The sequence below is a fragment of the Papio anubis genome, chromosome 1, assembly GCF_008728515.1.
Source record: "Papio anubis isolate 15944 chromosome 1, Panubis1.0, whole genome shotgun sequence".
Classification (NCBI taxonomy): Eukaryota; Metazoa; Chordata; class Mammalia; order Primates; family Cercopithecidae; genus Papio; species Papio anubis.
Window position 1 is genome coordinate 38,288,386 of NC_044976.1, and position 19,653 is coordinate 38,308,038.

Sequence of the window (19,653 nt, forward strand, 5' to 3'; positions counted from 1 at the left end):
TTAGTTGTTGAATGATTGACTCTGGCATATAACTCCTGCATTCAACTTGAAACACGGAGCTGTCACAGTCTTTCAGCCGAAGGGGCGGGAACTGTGGCACTCGCCAGTTTTTTCTAGAAATAAATCTTTGTGGGAGGATAATGACCGGTTGGAGAGCGTGAGTCTTGAGGGAACAAAGATCGGATCTCCCAGCCCAAGGAGCAAGGAAGTGAATCCTCCCCTGCGCGCGGCAGCCACCGTGCGGAACCTCCCCCTGAACCGAGTAGCAGCCGCCTGGGCCCGCGCAGCCCAGGGCGAGGCTGCCTCAGAAGCCGGATTTCAGCATGGTGGGTGCAGGATCTGCTTTAATTTTGCTCATCTTATTCTCGGGGACCACACCCTGCGCGCCGGGAGGAAGGGCTCCAAAACCACAAGGGCGGAGGCTCTCGCGCGGCCCCAGACCTGACCATCTATGGTCACAAAACACACCGACCAAACAGGAAGTGGGGTGAGAGCGGAGGGTTTCTTACCTTCCCAGTCCCGGGACTGCCAGCCGGGCTGGGGCTGACCCACAGCGCCCTCACTGACCCCCACACCCTGCGCCCAGTCTCCGCAAGTCCTCCCACAACAATGTCCAGACTAATTGCCTTCCCACGTCACAAACGGGGAAACCGAGATATGCACGCCCAGAGACAGGGGGAGCTTGGCCTCGATCCCCATCAAGAGCTGACGGCCGACCGGATTCCTGCCCTCAGAGAATCCTGGACCCCAGTCGTTCCAAGACCCTTTCCGGACTGCAGCGGAAAGGAACCGGCCTCTGCCACTGAGACCAAACTGACAGAGAACTAGCCACTCTTCTGTTCCTTCCAGAGAGGAGCTTAGCCAGGGACTTCTGCCCTTCCTGCGCCCGGGTCTCGGGGACGATTCCGGGTAGGTAAAGCGGCCCGAGGACGTGACCTCGCTTGTGAACCTCGCGTCGCTCCCGCCTTGAGGGCGGGGCTCTTCCCCAAGTGCCCTCTGTGCGAGCTGGGCCGCTTTCTCCGGGGCGTGGCAAAGGGGGGCGGAGTCACGAGCGGGGCGGTGAGACTTCCTGCCCAGTCGCGGGCCAGCCTAGCGCTTCAGCCGGCGGCTCATTTCCGGTGGGGGTGCCGCGCCCAGTGAGGGCCCGGAAGTGGGTCGCGCGGAGATTGCTGGGCGGTTCTTGCCGGAAGCGGAGAGCGGCTGATCGTAGTCCGGAGGTGAGGCAGAACTCTGAGGTGAGGGTGTGCAGCTTGGTAGGGACTGGGGTCTCCTCCGGGGCCCATGGGCCCCTGGTGTTGTTAATGGCCCTTCTGGCCTGCGCGCGTGTCGTGAACCCTGCCGAGAGGGCCGGGGCTGAGGCCCTCAGGCCGACCCGGACTCCTGGGCGCGGTCTCTTGAGGTGGGGCCGGGGTGAGCAGCTGAGTCCGGTTGCCCGAGGGAGGCCCCTCTGCCCGATTTCGCAGTGTCGCCCATCATTTTCAGCGGAGGCCTGATTCCTGAGGTGCTCTGACTGGAAGGAACCTCCGAGATCGGAGAGTCTTTCCTGTTCCCTGTTGATGCTCCCATTGCACTGATGGGTAAATTGATCCCTAGAGAAGAGGCTAGTCCGAGATATATAGCGAGTGAGGAAAATAATCAGAATCATGGTCCTGGTTCCTAAGATGACCAGCCCTGGTTCCTTCCCTTGTTGCTCGGAACCTCTCTAACTTGGGATGGTCTTCCGGTCGGTGTTGCCCCTAAGGCTGCTGCAGGTCAAAGGCCATCGCTGCGTGGAACTTTTTTTCCCCCTCTTCCCAAATTGAGCCGTTTGAAATGCCTAGGGAGTTTTTACAAGAGAGGCGGGCAAATCCTTGTATTTACGGGCAGATATCCTCCTTTTCCTCCTCGGCTGCTGCTCTTGTTTTGAAAAGCCAGGCTAACTTTATTGAAGGTGTGTACTTCTGGACCTGAAACCAGACGGCCCAGGTTTGGTCTGGCCTCAGTGCCAAGTGTCTATGGCCATAGGTGCCTTATTTAACTTCTTTGAGCCTCCTTTTGTTCATCATTTAAGTGGAGATCTCTGCTGACCCCACAGGATTAAATTCAGCGTAACAAACTGTGTTTATTCTGTGCCAGCATTTTCCCAGATGCGGGGAATGCAGCTTTAAAACTAAACAATGTAGACCCTGCCCGCATGGAGCTAGCACTGTTTGCAGGGATGTTTAACAAATAATTATGTTGATGAGAGTTAGGAAAGAACACGGTGCTCTGAAAGTATGTAACAAGGGGTTCAGGAAAAGCCCTTCTGAAGAAGCAGAGTTTTTAAGATGAATTTTGAAGGATAAATAGGAATGTGTTCGAAGAGGGGAATGAGAACATTTGAGACAGATTAGCATCAGAACTGTGTCAGTTGAAGCTCTTTGTGGGATCTCTCTTCAAGTGAAAATCCTTGAGCAGATCAGCACATTTATCATTTACCAGACTTTAATTAATTTATTTATTTGTATTTTTAGTAGAGATGGGGTTTCCCCGTGAAGGCCAGGCTGCTCTCAAACTCCTGACCTCAGGTGATCCCCCACCTCGGCCTCCCAAAGTGCTGGGATTATGGGCGTGAGCCGCCGTGTCCGGCCCCACCAGATATTTGTTAAGACCTTAGCATGTATGAGGCACATTTTAATGAGACAGCCTTTGTGGCAAAGAATACAGTTCTTCTGGAGTTTACAGTGGGAGAGGAAATAGACAAGTAAATGAGGGATGGCTTACAGTTTCATAGCACATAGCACAGGGCTACAAGAGCACAGAGGAGAAATACCTGAGCCAGTTGTCCAGGCTTCCAGGAGGAAATGGGAGGCTAACTCTTGAAATATTTATGTAGCTATATAGGGAATCTGGAAAAGGGATTTCCAGGCAGAGACTACTACAGGTGCAAGGACCTGGAGAACTGGACAGCTGAAAGACCACGACTAGTTCAGTGTCACTGGAATTCTAGTAATGGTTGGGGAAGTGGAGGAAGTGAGATGTGGTCAGGTCAGTCATATGTTGAGGACATTGTAAGTCATGCTAAAGAATTTGGATTTTTACCCTGAAAGCTATAGAGATGCTTTGAAGGGTTTTATGCAGGAAAATGATGTCATCAGATTTATATTTTAGAAAGTTCATTCTGTCAAGTAGGAGGGGACCAGGCCTATGGGGGAAGTAAACCAGTGTTTGGAAGCTCTTGCTGTAGACATGAACTAAGACATGAACTAAGACGGTGGAAATGGGAATGTAGAGGGATCATATGTGAGCAATATTAAGAAGATAGAATCCGTAGAATTGGAGGCTGATTATGGGAATGAAGAAGTAAGAGTAGCACGATTGCCTGGCTTTCTGTCTTAGGGAACTGGGTAGTACCATTCAGATAAAGAGTATGAGAGGTAAATTAGGGAAGTGACATGGGAAAAAAATGCATTTTGAATGTTTTTAGTTTGAGGTGTTTGTAGCACATCCAGGCAAAGATGTCTAATAAGGTGGGTCAGCTAAAGGAAACAGCAAGAGTAAAGATAACGGAGACAGGAGAGGGCCTGAATTGTTTAGTGAAATACTGGGGCCTGGAGTTTTGCAGAAGACCAGACTGCAAAAAAGGTTAGATGTCAGCCAAGTTGTGAAGGGCTTTTGTTTGTTTGTTTGTTTGTTTTGAGACGGAGTCTTGCTCTGTTGCCCAGGCTGGTGTGCAGTGGCACTATCTCAGCTCACTGAAACCTCCATCTCCCAAGTTCAAGCAATTCTCCTGCCTCAGCCTCCCGAGTAACTGGGATTACAGGTGCACGCCACCATGCCCTGCTAATTTTTGTCTTTTTAGTAGAGACAGGGTTTTACCATGCTGGCCAGGCTGGTCTTGAACTCTTGACCTCGTGATCTGCCCGCCTTGGCCTCCCAAAGTGTTGTGATTACAGGTGTGAGCCACCGCGCCCGGGGTAAAGGGCTTTTAATGCCTTGTTGAATTTGTTTGGATTTGATTTTGTGGTTGGCAGTTTGCTGATTGATTTGCCCAGGTCCAGCATAAATACATTTCTGGGCCTGGCACAGTGACTCACATCTGTAATCCTGGCACTCTGGGAGGCTGAGGTGGGCAAATCACTTGATATCAGGAGTTCAAGACCAGCCTGGCCAACATGGTGAAACACCGTCTCTACTAAAAATACAAAAATTAGCTGGGCGTGGTGGCGCACACCTGTAGTCCCAGCTGCTCGGGAGGCTGAGGCAGGAGAATTGCTTGAACCTGGAAGGTGGAGGTTGCAGTGAGCTGAGATTGTACCACTGCCCTCCAGCCTGGGTGACAATGAGACTCTGTCTCAAAAAAAAAGAAAAAAGGAGTTTGTCGCTTTTTCCAGAAATACTTCCTCAATTAGGTGGGCATAATTGATATCTCAGAGAAGTTTAAATAAAATGGTAGCAGTGAAAGTACTTTGTAGAATACAGCCTGATGTGCAAACCAAAGGTGGTGATATTGTTAAGATTCAGTGAGTATATTTTTGCTTTGGAGGTTAGCTATTGAGTCTGTAAAATGTTTTGTTTCCAACCTACAGATGATCTTTTATTCTCATGGATGATCTCTTATTCTCACCCTTTTTCCTGGTTGCAGTTATTTTTTTTTAGCTTTTAAAAAGTTACTTTCTTGAGGCTGAATTGGAGACTAACCTGGTCAACATAGTGAGACCCCTGTCTCTACAAGAAAAAAAAAAGGTGACTTCCTCCTTTCAGTTTTTTGTGAAGTATTGTGAATCAAAGATTTTTCTCTTAACTTAAGCAAATACAAAGTGTCACTGGAAGCTGAACCTCTGGTTTGAAATTTAATGCTGAGATTTGAAATCTGAGAGTTCTTGAGCGGTATCTTACCCAATCCTAGTGATTAATCCTTTGAAATGTTGCCATCAGTTTCTTTCTTTATTTGTGCTAACCTGGCATTCATGACCTATACTTCAGCTTCTCTGTGACAACCAGACTAATCTTTAATTTAAAGTTCTCTAAGAAGAAGCATTTTTCGTCTTGTTACTCTTCACTGACTTCATATTTGCAAAGAATCAATTCTAGACTCTTTTGTCCATCTTACAGAGTTCTCCACAGTTTAGGCCCTTATCTTAATTTTTATTAGATGGTACACGTTGACTTTCTAATTTAGAAAGTCCTGAACTAGCATTTACTTAACCTTTCGCACCTCCCTATGCTCCTTGTTAAATTAGAACAGGGTTTCTCAACGTTGGCCCAATTGACATTTTGGGCCGTATAATTCTTTATTATGGAGTTGTCCTGCGTATTGTAGGATATTAAGCAGCATCTGTCTCTACCCAGTAGATGCCAATAACATTTCCTCAGTTGTGACAATCAAAAATGTTTTCAGACATTGCCATATGTCTCCTGGAGGACAAAATTGCCCCTGGTTGAGAATTGCTGCATTAGAAAGTATCGTAGCTATGATTGTACAATGTCCCCAACTAAATTCTGTGAGGGCAGGCCCCATAGCCATACTTAGCACAGTCAGTGGTACATGATAAGCACTCAGTACCCTGCAATGAATGAATCATTTGTTTTTGTTGAAGCCTCAAGAAATTACCCTTCAAGGAATTTCTGGGTGTGCAGGTTGGAGTACAATGTTGCAGTCATGGCTCACTGCAACCTCCAACTTCTGGGTTCAAGTAATCTTCTCACCTCAGCCTCCTGAGTCGCTGGGACTACAGTGTTTTTTCTTTCTTTTGTTTTTTGTTTTTTTTGAGATGGAGTTTCGCTCCGATGCCCAGGCTGGAGTGCAGTGGCGCGATCTAGGCTCACTGCAGCTTCCCCCTCCCGGGTTCAAGCAATTCTCCTGCCTCAGCCTCCCGAGTAGCTGGGACTACAGGCACACACCACCACACTCAGCTAATTTTTGTATTTTCAGTAGGGACAAGGTTTTGCCATGTTGGGCAGGCTGGTCTCAAACTCCTCAATGGAACCACCCACCTCAGCCTCCCAAAGTGCTGGAATTGCAGGCATGAGCCACTGCACGCTTGGCTAAAAGTTTGATTTTTTTCAGAGATAGGGTCTCACTATGTTGTCTGGGCTGATCTCAAACCCCTGGCCTCAGGTGATTCTCTGGCCTCAGTCTCCTGAGTCACTGGGATTACAGGCATGAGCCACCACACCTGGCAGATGTGATCTTAGAGAAATGCCATTGATTTAAGTACTAGAAGCAAGCTTCTTGTTTGCAGTGTAAGTCAGCAGATTTCCCTCTCTATTGAAAATTATGTAAATTCCTGTTTTGTTCGCGTTGCTTGTATTCAGAGTGCTTGGTTTTAGTGGACAGGGTCTATTTATTTTATTTTTTATTTTTGAGATGGAGTTTCGCTCTTGTTGCCTAGGCTGGAGTGCAGTGGCACGATCTCGGCTCACCTCAATCTCCGCCTCCCGGGTTCAAGCAATTCTCCTGTCTCGGCCTCCCGAGTAGCTGGGATTACAGGCATACGCCACCATGCCCAACTAATTTTGTATTTTTTTAGTGGAGATGGGGTTTCTCCTTGTTGGTCAGACTGGTCTCGAACTCCCAACCTCAGGTGATCCACCCACCTCGGCCTCCCAAAGTGCTGGGATTACAGGTGTGAGCCACCACGCCAGGCCGGGACTATTTATTTTAAAGTTGCGTATATGCTAGGCGTGGTGATTCATGCCTGTAATCCCAGCACTTTGGGAGGCCGAGGTGGGCAGATCACCTGAGGTCAGGAGTTCGAGACCAGCCTGGCCAACACATGGTGAAACCCCGTCTCCAATTTAAAATACAGAAATTAGCCAGATGTGGTGGCTATACCTGTAATCCCAACTACTTAGGAGGTTGAGGCAGGAGAATCACTTTGAACCTGGGAGGCAGGTTGCAGTGAGCCAAGATCACACCACTGCATGATCTGCCCAGCCTGAGTGACAGAGCAAGACTCTGTCTCAAAACAGGCCGGGCGCTGTGGCTCGCCTGTAATCCCAGCACTTTGGGAGGCCGAGACTGGCTGGGATCACTTCAGGTCAGAGATCGAGACTATCCTGGCTGGGTCAATGCAGAAACCCCCGCTCTACTAAAATACAAAAAAAACTAGGCCGGCTTAGGCGGTGCGTGGCATTGTAGTTCTCAGCTACCGGGAGTGGCTGAGGCAGGAGAATGGCGGCAAACCTGGGAGGCGTGAGTGAGCTGAGATCTCGCCACTGACCCAGCTCAGCGACAGATCTGTCTCAAAAAAAAAAAAACCCAACAACAACAACAAAAACAAACACTAAAGTTGCATATAGTTTATCGAGTATTCACATTTATTTTAGTTGATAAAATTATACAGTCATGTGTTGCTTAACACAGGGATACATCCTGTAAATTTGTCATTAGGTGATTTCATCATTGTGGGGAACATCATAGAAAGTGTACTTGCACAAATTCTAGATGGTACTGCACATCTAGACTATAATGGTGTAACTTATTGCTCCTGGGCTACAAAACCCGTATAGTATGTTACTGTATTCCCCATACTGTAGGCAGTTTGTAACACAGTGTAAGTATTTGTTTATCTAAACTGTTTTTTTTTTTTTTTTACCCGAGTCTCGCTTCACTCAGGCTGGAGTGCGTGGCATGATCTTGGCTCACTGCTCACTGCAACCTCTGCCTCCCCGGTTCAAGCACCTCTGCTTCCAGCCTCCCGAGTAGCTGGGACTACATGGCAACAAAACGCTAATTTTGTATTTTTAGTAGAGATGGGTTTGAATCCATATTGGCCAGGCTGGTTCAAACTCCTGACCTTCTGCCAGCCCTTCAGCCTCCCAAAGGGCTAGGATTATAGGCATGAGCCACCGTTCGGCCACATTTTTAAAGTACAGTAAAATAGTATTGTAATCTATGGGACCACTGTTGTATATGTATCCATCATTGACTAAATGTCATTACATAATGCATGACTGTAGTTTCATAACCTTTAAATTAATGCAGCTACAGCATTCACCATGCAATTTCTTCTTGATGTACCATGTTAACCTGATAAAAACAAAGTTCTAAAAAATATGCCTCAGCTACAGTGCTGCTTTGTTTGCCTTGTAATAACAGGACCTTTTGTGCCACAAACTTTCCCATTTGGCTGGAAAAATATTGAAATGTTTAATGGAAGGAGCAGGCTTGTTTATGTTTTGTTTTGTTTTTGTTTTCCTCCAGAGGGCATTTTTTCCTCCAGAGGGCATTGAAATTCCTATACTTTAGTTAATTATATCTCATAGTATTCCATATTTCTACTTGTAGATGAATCATGGCTAAGGACAAACGTCATCCTTGAATCCATCTTTAAATATGAGAGTGGGAAATGCTGTTCTTTAAAGCAACTATTCAAGCTGAAATCACGCAATACGTTTTCCCTTATACGCTATAACACATGTAGAAGTAGAAAGGGACTGCTGAATGCTCTGTGCAATTAGTCTTCATAATATTCTTTGAACGTAGGAGAGAAGAGAACCCATGACCACACAAAGTTGGCCTGTTTGCCCCAGACATTGAAAACAGCTAGTCTCAAGTCTAATTAATTTTATACAGTAACTTTACTCACTCCTGAGTTTCAGATAAAGGACATGCGTAAGGAGGGAAACAGGAGGCAGGGTGTTGATAATGGGTTGATTCCTTCTCTCCCTAGAAGATAGCCACCAAATCAAAACCCGTGGCAGTGACTCAGTAATTAAATGTCATTGGTTTTAACTAGTGAAACCAAATGCCAGGAGAAGAATGCGGGTCTTTGATTTGGGTTAGATTTGTATTGGCATCTTTTTTTTTTTTTGAGATGGTCTTGTTCTGTCCAGGCTGGAGGTGAATTGACCTCGCCCACTGTAACTTCTACCCCAGGCTCAAGCAATTCTCCTGCCTCAGTCTCTGAGTAACTGGGATTACAGGTGCCCACCACCATGCCTTACAAAGATGACAGGGTTTTGCCACGTTGGCCAGGCTGGTCTCAACTCCTTACCTTAGTGATCTGGTCTCTCTCGGCCTCCCAAAGTGCTGGGATTACAGGCATGAACCATTGTAACCTGGCCTAACTGGCATCTTACTGGGGCAAAGTGGTTCCTGTTACTTGGTTTCTGTGGTAAGCCAACTCTGTATCTTCTGGTAGCATGTAGGTTTTACTTTTGTGACATGTTAAAACCTAGTGATAAGAATTTATTAGAAGTAGAACTAACTAATATATAGTTTAGTGGTAATGAAGAGATACCTAAGTAGAGATTTTATTGTCATTATAAAAGATTATATGTTAAAAGAAAGTTTGGAATCACTGAGGTAGAAATTGTCAAAAACCCCATCACCCAAATGTGACAAATATTGTAAATTTGTGTTCAAGTTTTTTCACACTCCATTTAGCTGTTCCCCATAATTAGAAATCCAAGATAGGTACAGATAGATCGATAGATCTAACATTGCAGCAAACATTCCATGCTTATCACTTTCCTCACATTATGATTTACTCTTCTTAGGATAAAACCTCAGGAACAGATTACAAAACCATATATGGAAGCATTTTGAAGCAAATCAATTGGGCTACCATAGTAGACAGGCTGATTTAATGGTTGCTTTCTTTCAATTTTACTTAAGGACATGACTTAGAAAACAACTATGGGACAAAGTAGAAAAACATTTCAAGCATAAAGCAACTTCCTACTCAAGTGGAAATTCATGCTACTGGCTTCATTGCCTGGGTGGGATGTGACAAGAACTGCACGAGTAACCTGGTTCCATTTACTTCTGAAATTTTGAATAGGCAGAAGGAATTGGGTTAAGTTGTTAGAAGTATGAGAGAGTGTGAAGCAGCTTTGGCAGGAATCACTAGCCATTTCTGGATTTTTTTTTGAGACAGGGTGTCTCTCTGTCACCAGGCTGGAGTGCAGTGCTTACCAAATGCAACCTCAGCCTCCTGGTTCAAGAGATTCTGTGCCTCAGTTCTGGCATGGATGGTGTTTTTAAGATGATTTCTAGGATTACAGGCGCGGCACCACCATGCTCATTAATTTTTGTATTTTAGTTGAGACGAGGGTTTCGGCCATTTTAGCCAGGCTGGTCTCAAACTCTGACCTCAGGTTATCCACACCTGCCTCAGCCTCCCAAAGTGCTGGGATTACAGGCATGAGCCACTGGCGCCCGGCCTGGTTGTTTGGTTTCAAACCACAATAGACATTGCTGGAGAATCAAGCTCATAGTTTCTTTTTGCTCTGCATGATATCCTCCAAGAGCTGGTCTATTCTCATGACTTCATGACAGTTCTTTATTAATGATTTGCAAACATTACCTCCAGTCTTGATTGTTTCCCAGGTTTCATTTCTAAAATACTTGCTAGTCATTTCCACTTAGAAGCTTTTGTCTTCTTTCAAACCCAGCATTTCCAAACTGACCTCATCTTGTTGCCCTAACTAGAACTCTGCCACAAACTCCATTTCTGCCCATATAATGTCATTATTATTCTTTAAGGCCCCCATATATTTGCAAATCTGAGTCATCTTTACTCTTCTCTGAATGCTACTGTGCTCACAGTCAGTACCATACAGTTAGTACTTGTTCTCAGTTTAATGCAATTTGTTTCATGTGACTCCAAGGGCAGAACCAAGATTCGTGGGTGGAGTTGCAGGGAGGCAGACGGCTCATAAGGAAGAACTTTTTAATACCTTTGAGCTGTCTGAATGGAATGGCTGCCTCCAGAAGTCCTGGGTTCTCCATCACTGAAGGTGTTTGAGCAGAGCTGCCTGACTAATTGCTACAATTGAAAGGACTGTTCTGGCATAAGGTGGTATTTTACAAGATGATTTCTAGAATCCTCTAATCCTGAGAACCAGTGAGTCAATAGCTTTGTCTCTCCTCTGCCTCCTGTCTCTTGACTCCTTAGGATAGGGAAACTATTTTACCTTTCTTTCTATTTTTGCCTTTATATTCCTCGCATAGCACTTAATTCAGGTGCTGTCTCTTAATTGCCTAAAGATGATTATTTACAGGTTAATTGATCTTTTTCATTTTGTTCCAATATTTGGTTAGACACCAGATGTTGTGGATTTTTCCTTTGAAACATTCTTTTTGTAGGCTGGGCACCGGTGAAGTTCATGCCTGTCATCCCAGCACTTTGGGAGCACTACATGGGTGGATCACCTGAGATCAGGAGTTTGAGACCAGCCAGGCTAACATGGTGAAACCCTGTCTCTACTAAAAATACAAAAATTCTTACAGGGCATGGTGGTGCATGCATGCCTGTAGTTCCAGCTACCAAGAGGCTGAGGCAGGAGAATCACTAGAACCTGGGAGGTGGAGGTTGCAGTGAGCTGAGATCATGCCATTGCACTCCAGCCTAGCAACAGAATGAGACTCCATCTCAAAAATAACAATAATAATAAATAAATACAAATATCTTTTGTAGTAGCCTTATTTTACAGAAGCATAGATGAATAGTTTTCTATTAGGGTCTGACTTTCTAGACCCTCTAATATCATCACTTGTCTCCACATCCCATTCTGTTTATCAGAGCAATTTGTAAGCACTTTGTTTCATCATATTATTCTTTCACTTCACAAACACTTGAGTGACTTCACATTTATCACAACATCACCCTAAATTTCTTTCCTGGCTTTCAGTGCCCCCATACCTGACCCAGATTGCTCATGCATCCTGTTTCCTATAATACTCCATATTCTATACAGGCTAACCCACTACACATTTTCTGTGCATAGCCTGCTTGGTCTCCCTTTTTGCTTTTTGACTTGCTCTGAATGGTTTCCTTTTTTCTCTTACCTCGTCAAGATGCCTCACTTCCTTCCTGAAACCAAACTACTGCCAGTCCTTAGCTGATTTCTCCAACCTCAGAGCATGTAGTAATATTTATGTAATTCAGAACCATAGCAACAACATTCTGTGAAGAAAAATCTGCAAGAATAGGCTGATAATTTGAATCCTTTCCCTATAATCCAACTGGATATTCCCTTAAAAACCTTTAAAAATATAGGCTGGGTGTGTGGTGGTTCACATCTGTAATCCTAGCACTTTGGGAGGCTTGAGGCAAGAGGGACTGCTTGAGCCTGGTGCTTGAGACTAGCCTGAGCAACATAGTGAGACATCTCCCTGTCTCTACCACACACATACACACACACGATACACACACACACAAAAAAGCAAGGCATGGTGGCATGTAGTTATAGTCCTAGTAGTCCCAGCCACTCAGAGGTCGGGAGGCTCATGTGAGCTGTGAACACACTCCACTGCACTCCAGTCAGGTCATGAGCCAGACCCTGCTTATTTGTTTGTTTGTTTGTTTGCTTTTGGTATGAGTCTCTGCTTTGTTGCCCAGGCTGGAGTGCAGTGGCGATTCCGCTCACCGCAGCCCTGCCTGCTGGGTTCATGCACGCCATTCTCCTGCCTTCAGCTCTTCCTCAAATAGCTGGGACTACAGGTGCCCACAACCACACCCAGCTATTTTTGTATTTTTTTAGTAGAGACAGGGTTTCACCATGTTAGCCGGGATGGTCTCATCTCGTGACTTGATCCGCCTGCCTTGGCCCAGCTGGTTTTTAAATAAAAACCAAAAACGCTAACAAATATAATCTACAGTATTTATTCCATCTACATTTTATTTTGTTGTCCTAACCAATATGTGTGCTTCTGAAGGGAGGGACCATGTGTCGCCTGTTTCTTCCCAGTAGGCCCACAATGTTAAGCACTTTGATTTTATTAGCATCTTCTATATGCCTAAGTTTTTCTAGGTACTGGAAGATACAGTCAGTGCAGGAGGTAGAATGGACGAATTCCCATCCTTGAGCCTATATATTCAGCAATGCATATGTAGTGCTCACATTTTACATTTGAATTGCATTTTTTTTTTTGAGACAGAGTCTTGCTGTGTTGCCCAGGCTGGAGTGCAGTGGCCGGATCTCAGCTCACTGCAGCTCCCGGTTCACCATTCTTTCCTGCCTCAGCCTCCCGAGTAGCTGGGACTACAGCTCACACCTCGGCCTCGCTAGTTTTGTAGTTTTTAGTAGAGAGACGGGGTTTCACCGTGTTAGCCAGGATGGTCTCGATCTCCTGACCTCATGATCCGCCCGTCTCGGCCTCCCAAAGTGCTGGGATTACAGGCTTGAGCCACCGCGCCCGGCCTTGAATTGCATTTTAAGACTTCTGAAGTGATAACTCATATCTATGAAATCACCTCTTTTGATCCTTATATATCTCTGTATGCTAGATGAGGATTACAATCCGTTATGTGACTGTGTAAAGTTACACAGTTAGTATGTACAGCTTGGAACTCAGGCCTCAGTCTCCTAATTTTATTTGGATTTGTGTAATTTTGACCACCTCTGTTTCTGAAGCTTTTATGATGAATGCTTAAGTAGTTGGGAATCCAGACATTCATTTATGGAGGTTTACATATAGTTCTTGGTTATTGACAATCAGAAATGGCAAGGAGCAAGATGAGGCAGACATACAGTTCTCTGCTCTGATACTTCTGTATTTGGGAGAAGCCTTATTTATTTATTTTAATAAAAGAGATGAGGTTTTGCTATGTTGCCCAGGCTGGTCTTGAACTTCTGGCCTTAAGCCATCCTCCTGCCTCGGCCTCCCAAAGTGCTGGGATTATAGGTGTGAGCTATCATGCCTGGCCTGAGAAGCCTTATTTTAAACATTTGCTTTCCAAATATGTCTCATCTATTCTATATGTGATTGAAAAAAAGTTGGCCTCCATGGAGAAAATTAAAAGCAGAAAAATGGGAGATGCTGGCCAGGCGTGGTGGCTCACACCTGTAATCCCAGCACTTTGGGAGGCCAAGGCGGGTGGATCACCAGGTCAGGAGATCAAGACCATCCTGGCTAACACGGTGAAACCCCATCTCTAATAAAAATACAAAAAATTAGCCTGGTGTGGTGGCACGCACCTGTAGTCCCAGCTACTCAGGAGGCTGAGGCAGGAGAATTGCTTGAACCCAGGAGGTGGAGGTTGCAGTGATCTGAGATCGTACCACTGCACTCCAGCCTGGGCAACAGAGAGAGACTCCATCTCAAAGAAAGAAAAATGGAAGATGCTAATAATGTAACTAAAGACACCATAAAGAGGCCTTGAGCCCATAGTGCTGTGCTTAGCAAACAAGTCAGGACTGGATACTATGATAAACCATGTAGTCACTTAATTTCTTAAAAGCCATTGTGGAGTAGCGAGAAGAGCCGCAGCGTAGGATTCAGAATATTTGTGCTCTAGGCCTGGGTTCTTTACTCACTGGTGGTTTGATCTCTGGCAAGCTTTTAACTGCTGTGAATGTCAGTTCAGTTTCTTCATTCTAAAAGCAGGGATCAATGTCTACATAACATACCGTGCAGGATTATTTTAAGTCTCAAAAGAATCAACAGATTAATAATGTTAAGCATTTACAACTATGATTATTATATTTAATTAATATTATATATTCTAAGAAGAGTACTTTCCTTATGGTACTTAATCAGTGTGATTTGTGCCTGAGAAGGCAACATTTATTTGAAAGACAGGAGGGGTTGTAAGGTCTTGCAAGAGCAGATAAGCAAAAAATTAAACAAAAAAAAGGAAAAAAAACCACTTCTCCATAGATTCAATAAGGAAGATAGCCACGCTGTGTTGAGGGGAGAGTGAGTAAGAGCCTTTATTTATTTGATTTCTTACTTAAACACCCTTATTAGCCTACTTTTTTTTTTTTTTCTTTTTTTGAAACATAATCTTACTCTGTTGCCTAGGCTGGAGTCCAGTGGCGCAATCTCAGCTTACTGCAGCCTCCTTCTCTCAGGTTCAACTAATTCTTGTATCTTAGTCTCCCAAGTAGCTGGGACTACAGGCACACACCACCACGCCTGGCTAATTTTGTATATTTTAGTAGAGACGAGGTTTCACCACGCTGCCCAGCTGGTCTCGAACTCCTGAGCTCACGCAATCCACCCATCTTGGCCTCCCAAAGTGCTAGGATTACAGGCGTGAGCCAAATATACAGTGTTTTTAATGCCTCCTATGTTTATAGTACTGGAATTACAGCGGCAAGACATGGTCCTTGCCTTAGGGTGGCTAGTTGCCTGTTGACTAGAGGAGATCAGATGCATTCAGGGGAGTATGGCCATAAACTCTTAGACTCTGCTGAAGACTATTAAATAAATTATTTTATTTTATTTTATTATTACTAATGTTTTGAGACAGAATCTTGCTCTGTCACCCAGGCTGGAGTGCAGGGGTACTATCTTGGCTCATTGTAACCTCCCCTTCCCAGGTTCAAGCCATTCTTGTGCTTCAACCTCTGTAGTAGCTGAGATTATAGCACGTGGCACCATGCCCAGGTAATTTTTGTATGTTTAGTAGAGACGGGGTTTTGCCATGTTGGCCAGGCTGATCTCAAACTCCTGGCCTCAAGTGATTGCCCGCATTGCCCTCCCAAAGTACTGGGATTACAGGCATGAGCCACCACGCCTGGCCAAATAAATGATTTTAAACTAGTGTGGGCAGTGTTGTGACAGAGATAAGTGCATAGTGTTGAGGTAGCACATACTAGAAATACTTCCCCAGGAGGTGATACCTTAGCTGAGACTTAAAGGACAATAAGAGTTCTAGAGGGGCAGATGGGAAAGGGAAAACATCTAAGCAGCGTGGATAGCATTATAAAGGCTCAGAAGTGAGAGAAAGCATGACTCTTTCTGGAAAACGCAAGTAGTCCCAGGTTACTGTAGTGTGCTAAGGAAAGGTGTAGCAAGAGATAAAACTGAGGAGTGGTAGAAGATTAAACAGGACCAGATTAGAGGAATTCTTGTTTGGATTTTACCCTGAACGCTCTGGGGTATGTGTCAAATGCAACTGTAATATTATATCTCAAATGCAAATATAAATATTTCTTTAATGCCATTTAATACTCTGGGAAATGTTGAGATATATCACTCTGACTATAATATGGAGAATGGATGAAGAAAGTTTATTACTGTAACTAGGGGAGACTAGCCAAGAAGTCATTGCAGTAATCTTGGTGAAGTCTTGATATCCTTTTTTTTTGAGACAAGATCTTGCTTTGTTACCCAGACTGGAGTGCAGTGGTACAATCATGGCTTACTGAAGCCTCTACCTTCTGGGCCTAAGCCATCCTCCCACCTCAGCCTCCAAGGTAGCTGAGACCACAGTTGTACACCACCATGCTTGGAAAAAATTTTAAATTATTTTTGTAGCGACGAGGTCTCCCTATGTTGCCCAGGCTAGTCTTGAACTCCTGACCTCAAGCAACCCTCCTGCCTTGGCCTCCCAAAGTGCTGGGATTAGAGGAGTGAGCCACTGTGCCTGGCCACTATCCTAACTCTTATCAGTCAGGATGGAGGCAAGGGGCATCTATGCATAAGCCTATGGATTTTGATGACTGATAAGATGTTGTGGGGGAGTTTGTGGAATCCTTACTATTTTCCAGGACTGTGCCAAGCACTTCTACATGGATTCCTTCATTTATTCTCACTGAAGCCATTTGGATTTTTGTACTATTATTGTCTTCGTTATAAAGATAAGGAAATTGAGTCTCAGAAAGTTTGATAACTCCTTATAGTCACAAAGCCAGTGCATATTGTTATTCAAACCTCCAATCTCTCTGATTTCTCTAAAGAACACTCTTTTTTTTTTTGAGATGGAGTCTCACTCCATCACCCAGGCTGGAGTGCAGTGGCGCAATCTTGGCTTACTGCAAGCTCTGCCTCCCGGATTCATGCCATTCTCCTGCCTCAGCCTCCCAAGTAGTTGGGACTACAGGCGCCCACCACACACGCCCGGCCAATTTTTTGTATTTTTAGTAGAGACGGGGTTTCACTGTGTTAGCCAGGATGGTCTCGATCTCCTGACCTGGTGATCCGCCTGCCTCGGCCTCCCAAAGTGCTGGGATTACAGGTGTGAGCCACTGCACCCAGCCTAAAGAACACTCTTACCTACTATATAATACTGCCTAACAGTTTCCAGTTACTGACTTGATCAATCAGGTGATTGATGGCAGTGCTAGAGCAACGTTAGGGAAGATGATTTCTGGTTTTGGACATTTCAGGTTGCCTTTGGGACATCCAGGTAGAGACGTCTAGGTGAAAGCTGGATTTTTATTATTTTTTTATTTTTATTTTTATTTTTATTTTTTGGAGACAGGGTCTCACTCTGTCACCCAGGCTGGAATGCAGTGGAATGCAGTGGTACAATCACTACTCATTGCATCCTCGACCTCCTGGGCTCAGGTAATTCTCCCACCTCAGCCTCCTGGGTAGCTGGGACTACAGGTGTGTACCATCATGCCTGGCTAATTTTTTTATTTTTTGTAGAGATGGAATTTTGCCATGTTGTCCAGGCTGGTCTTGGACTCCTGGGCTTAAACACTTCCTCCCACCTTGGCATTCCAGAGTGTTGGGATTATAGTTGTGAGCCACAGTACTTGACCTGAATCTAAAATTTAATCCAGATGAATGGCCTGAGCTAGATGGATATGCTGCTGTGGTAGTCTTTAGCCTATAGGTGGTTATGGTAGTCTTTAGTCTATAGGTGGTTATGGTGGTACCACCTGGCAAATAGGCTGGCATTACTACAATGAGGGTAGTCAGAGGTTTAGGAGTGTACATGACCACCTGAAGAATGTACATGTGTGTAGGGAATGAGAAAAGGTGTATCTTTCACATTACAACGTCACGCTTCAATTCTGGACATTGTTTTCCATAACATCTCAAATCTCATCTTACTCCCACCAAGAACAAAAAAACAGTTTCTGTTCTTTTGTATTTGGTTAGTGGTAAAATGAGATTAGCTATAAATGGTAGCTGTATTGTCCTTTTTCATTCTGCTTAAGTCAGACAGCAGACTGTAGATTGTTTAGCAGCGAAAGCCTACAAATACAAGTGAAATATGGAAAAAGGGAGCCAAAGTCCCATGAAGCTCTATTATTCAGCATTTAAGATTGGTAAATGTTCACAAACTCTGGCAGCCTCTAGCAACACATGTACTGTGTCTTCATGTTAACAGTGGTCTCAACCTGAAACATCCATGTATGAAGGAACCTGTTTTATAACAGAACCGAGTGGTATCTGTTCATGGAAGGTAGCATAGGAGTTTATTGCATTCCTTGCCTTTTCTCCTGGATTTATAGCGTGGTGGATTGTATATATATGTGAGTCTGTGCCTTGATCAGTATGCATAATGGAACAGGGCAGGAATTCAGATATCAGTTGATAGTGTCATAACATCAGGGAAAGTATGTTGACTGTTTATGGTCTTCTCTATTTGAGAGTAGACATAGACCTGGAGGCTTCTGCTGCTGCTGCAGGCCAGGGAATGGAAAGGTTTGTTTGGTTCTCATTCTCATTTTTTTCCTTTGCTTCTCTTTTAAACAACACTCTCTGACAAGTGATTGGGTCCATAGAGACCAGAGCTTGTACACAGAGAAGAACGGACAGAGATTATATTGTTTTCCTTACTTTATCTTGTGAGCTGCTTCTCTCTTCCACAGGGAGGACAATGTGTTAAATTGAGATAATTCTGGCATGCTGTCATCTTTGGGGGAATCATAATTGCTCTGGTCATTTTAGGCAGCTTCAAGGGAGTTGAGTTCATTCAGCTTCAGTTACTTGAACTGAATTCAGTTACCTGAATCGATGCTTTCATGAAATGGAATCTTTTCCAAGTCAAAGCTTGGATTGAAATTTCACTGACTGGTTTTTATGAGATCACTTAGGGTCTCAAATACTTTATGTAGCAGTGCATTGATCATATTTTACTCTTATGTGTGACTTATGGGCAACTTTTAGCACCCTTGTCCCTCTGGAGTTTTGGAATGCTATTTGTGAGGTTCATAACTTCATAAATATTTATTGAACATCTACTACCTGCCAGGTAGTAGTCTAGATGGTAGAGTATACAATAAGGAACAAGCTATATAAGGTCCTTTCTCTCTTGGAGCTTACTTTCTTTGGGATATTAGACATTGAATTAGGCTAGTTCAGATAAGATAGTACTTGTGAAAGATCTATAACAAGTTCTTTTGGATGTGTCTAGTGTCCTTCCCTACTGCATGTCCAGATCTTTCTCATCTTCATTTGAAGGCTGGCTCAAATGGCAGCCTCTCCATCATATCCTTATCTGATCCTTCCAGCTGATATATTCCTCCCGTCTTTGAAATCTCATGCCTCTCTATCAGCAACTTTCTTATGTCACCTTAACATTTTTTTTCTATTTGTTTCCTAGCTGTTAGTGCATATGTTAAGTCTCCCCATTAGACTATAAATTATTGAGGGCAGACTGGGCACAGTGGCTCACGCCTGCAATTCGAGCACTTTGGGAGGCCAGGGCAGGTGGATTACTTGAAGTCAAGAGTTCGAGACCATCCTAGCCAACATAGTGAAACCCTGTCACTACTAAAACTACAAAAAATTAGCCGGGCATGGTGGTGTGCACCTATAACCCCAGGTACTTGGGAGACTGAGGCAGGAGAATCCCTTGAACCCAGGGGGGCGGAGCTTGCAGTGAGCTGAGATCCTGCCACTGCACTCTAGCCTGGGTGACAGAACGAGACTTTGTCTGAAAAAAAAAAATTATTGAGGGAAGAGTAAATATCCTGTTCATCTTGGTTTGGGATATTTCACATTCAGGCAGAGGATGTTGTGGGAAGAAACACACTGAACTTAGAGCCAGAAGA

The 19,653-nt window shown here is 44.5% G+C and overlaps 1 protein-coding gene across 10 annotated transcripts in view; it reads left to right on the top strand.

Moving 5' to 3' along the window:
* Positions 1–512: 512 nt before the first annotated feature.
* The window catches only part of CAP1 (cyclase associated actin cytoskeleton regulatory protein 1), a 32,455-nt gene continuing 13,314 nt past the window's right edge, over positions 513–19,653 (top strand). For 3 of the 10 annotated variants that reach the window (XM_021939808.2, XM_021939772.2, XM_021939811.2), the window contains exon 1: positions 1,022–1,235. The gene's annotated coding sequence lies outside the window, so the exon portion shown is untranslated. Of the gene's footprint in view, positions 1,236–19,653 lie in introns of all 10 variants that reach the window. The other 7 variants (XM_021939779.2, XM_021939790.2, XM_021939820.2 and 4 more) reach the window with 4 other exon arrangements.